The sequence below is a fragment of the Leucopleurus acutus genome, assembly GCF_964270905.1.
Source record: "Leucopleurus acutus genome assembly, chromosome: 5".
Classification (NCBI taxonomy): Eukaryota; Metazoa; Chordata; class Mammalia; order Artiodactyla; family Delphinidae; genus Leucopleurus; species Leucopleurus acutus.
The window spans coordinates 22,684,264-22,686,942 of record NC_139147.1 but is presented as its reverse complement, the minus strand read 5'-3'; the positions used below and the strand labels follow the sequence as shown (position 1 = coordinate 22,686,942).

Below are 2,679 nucleotides of genomic sequence, written 5' to 3'. Positions count from 1 at the left end.
TCTCCCACACTCAAAAATTAGAAAGAAAAAATATTTTTTTAATTGGATGAGAACTTGAAAAAGAAAATCAAAGCCTGCTTTTACTGATGCACTGATAGACTGACCCGAGATTTGGAAGGGGTGTTTTGTTCATACAATACTCATCATCAAAGCAAACTGAAAAGACAAAGGTGTCTGAAATGGCTTTACACTGACATGACGCCTTAATTCGTTAAGGAAACGGACTGCTCACTAACCACCTTCTCATTTCATGTTTTTTACAAACTCCTCTCGTTTCTTGATGGAGGCTTTCAGTTCAGAAATGGCCTTGGCAATCACCTTCTCTTCAAACGGGGGAGATTTTGCCGATGCCTAGATTCTTCTCGATGCCCTTTCCCCCCAGCATCGACAGTGTGGAGAAGTACAGACGGTCTGTTTCCTGGGACTTGACAGGGAACATTCGACAACTTTTCAGTTCATCCCATCCACGAGGGAGAAGACAAATCGGCGGGCTCCGGCGTACACCGTGGACAGGGTGGCAGGGTTTGTTGTGGCCTTAGCCTTGCCCACCTCCGTGTCAGCCTCCTGGGTCCACCCGGTGTGGGTAGTCAGCAGGTCCTGGGGAAAGTCCACTTTGGGGGTGCACTGAGATCAGGGGGATGATCCTCCCAGCATGGCCGCCAATGACAAGAACGTTGACTCGAGCCGGTCCACACCCTTCAGTTCGGCAGCAAAAGTGTTGGCTTGGACAATGTCCAGGGTTGTCACCCCAAAGATTTTACTGGGGTTGTAAACTCCATGTTTCTTGAAAACTTCTGCTGTGATTGGGATGGTGGAGTTAACTGGATTTGAAATGACGCAGATCCTGGTCTCGGGGCTGTGCGGGCACAGGCAGCAGTCAGGGTGGCCAGGATTGTGGCGTGGGTGTTGAGCAGGTCGTCCCGTGTCATGCCTGATTTTCTTGGGACTCCCGCGGTAATAGCCACATTGTCGCAGCCCTCCGGGCAGTCTGGCAGCTGCCCAGCTCTGAGGTGGCCTTTCACCATCGCTCTGGTCTCGATGTGGCTCCCATCGGCAGCCACTCCGGGTGTATGAGCAATACCGTGGAGGGTCGGGCGGCTCACCAAGGGGCCGCTCTTCAGGAGAAGCGAAAGCGGCTGCCGGATTCCTCCAAGCCCCCAGCACGGTTGCTTTAGCACTGTTCTGGGCTGAGGTGCCAAAGCTGCCGTGGAGAGCGGCGCCCGCAGGCCAGGTGGTGGCAGGCGGGGTGCGGACCAGCACGGGAAGGACCCCGTGAGGGACAAAAGAAGAAAGAAAATTTGATATTTCTATTTTTATTTACTACTATATTGCAAAAGGAAAGTCTCTGTAAGGAAACATGTGACTGAACAAACTTTGTCCCTTGTAAATCTTACCTGTTTTGTTTTACCAATGTAGTCCAATAATACTCATGTGTATTTACAGATACAAAGGTAAGTACAAAGATCAACGTGGTTCAATAAACCCGTGACTGCTTAGAAAATTATTAAGTAATTTGGAGGCATATGTTATATTGCTAATGATTATTTAGTTATTACAGAATTTTAATGTTCAGATTATTAATATTTTTAATATAACTTCTTAACAAATATCTTCAGCAAGGTAGAAAATATTATTCCAGTTTTTCTGCATTAAAAGTAAAGTCATAATGTGTTCCCAATAAAAGGCACCAATGTTCTTTGGAGAAATGGCTGATTCTATATTTGGGACAAAGTACAAGATAAGCATGTAATATGTTGTTCTAGGAAGCAATTATGTGTTCAAATTCTGATGTGAAAGTGTGAAAAGGACAAGAAACTAGTGAAAAGGTGTTCTCATGGGCCAAACTTAATACAGATTGTGTATTTAAAAAAAAAGAAAAACACAGAAAGAAAAGGATTGAGGGTAATACATTATAAAAATTCGAATAACAAAAGTTTCCATGGATCCATAATGATTTATTTTGATTTTTTTTTTTTTGCGGTACGTGGGCCTCTCACTGTTGTGGCCTCTCCCGTTGTGGAGCACAGGCTCCGAGGCCATGGCTCACGGGCGTAGCCGCTCCGCGGCATGTGGAATCTTCCCGGACTGGGGCATGAACCCGTGTCCCCTGCATCGGCAGGTGGACTCTCAACCACTGTGCCACCAGGGAAGCCCCATCATGATGTTTTAACAAAGAAGGAAGGAGGGTAAAGAAAAAGCTCTTCTTTACTTGACAATGAAAGCTAATATGCAGTGAAAGAATGAGATAATTGGAAAGATCACTATCTTGCCACCCTTTGTGCCATAATCATCAATGAAGCTAAACGACTGGGTAAAATGTTGTTGGAGAACAGGATATTTATAAGATATTTACCACATCTTAAAGTATCACCTTACAAATTATTGATGGCAAAAAATGAAAGATTTTCTACAATGAAGAAATCTGGTAGACAATACCATATCCAAGTGATTCAACTTAGCACAAAAATAACGAGACACAATTACTTTATGTATTGATACCTACGTATGTGAAGCAATGAAAATACATGTCACCTCTGTAATGCTTTTTGCAATGAAGCTTCATCTAGTTATAATCATGAGGAAAAATCACACTTATCCAGATTGTGTGATATTCCATATTAGAGGCTGATTATACAAGTGGACAATGGTTGACCTGCAAACTGAAGAATGCCACTTGCC

At 44.0% G+C, this 2,679-nt stretch overlaps 1 pseudogene across 1 annotated transcript; it reads right to left on the bottom strand.

The window, feature by feature from the left end:
• Positions 1-243: 243 nt before the first annotated feature.
• LOC309961918 (malate dehydrogenase, mitochondrial-like) lies at positions 244-929 on the bottom strand (annotated as a pseudogene). Its single transcript has one exon. The product of its transcript is annotated as a malate dehydrogenase, mitochondrial-like (transcript).
• Between the last annotated feature and the right edge of the window lie 1,750 nt (positions 930-2,679).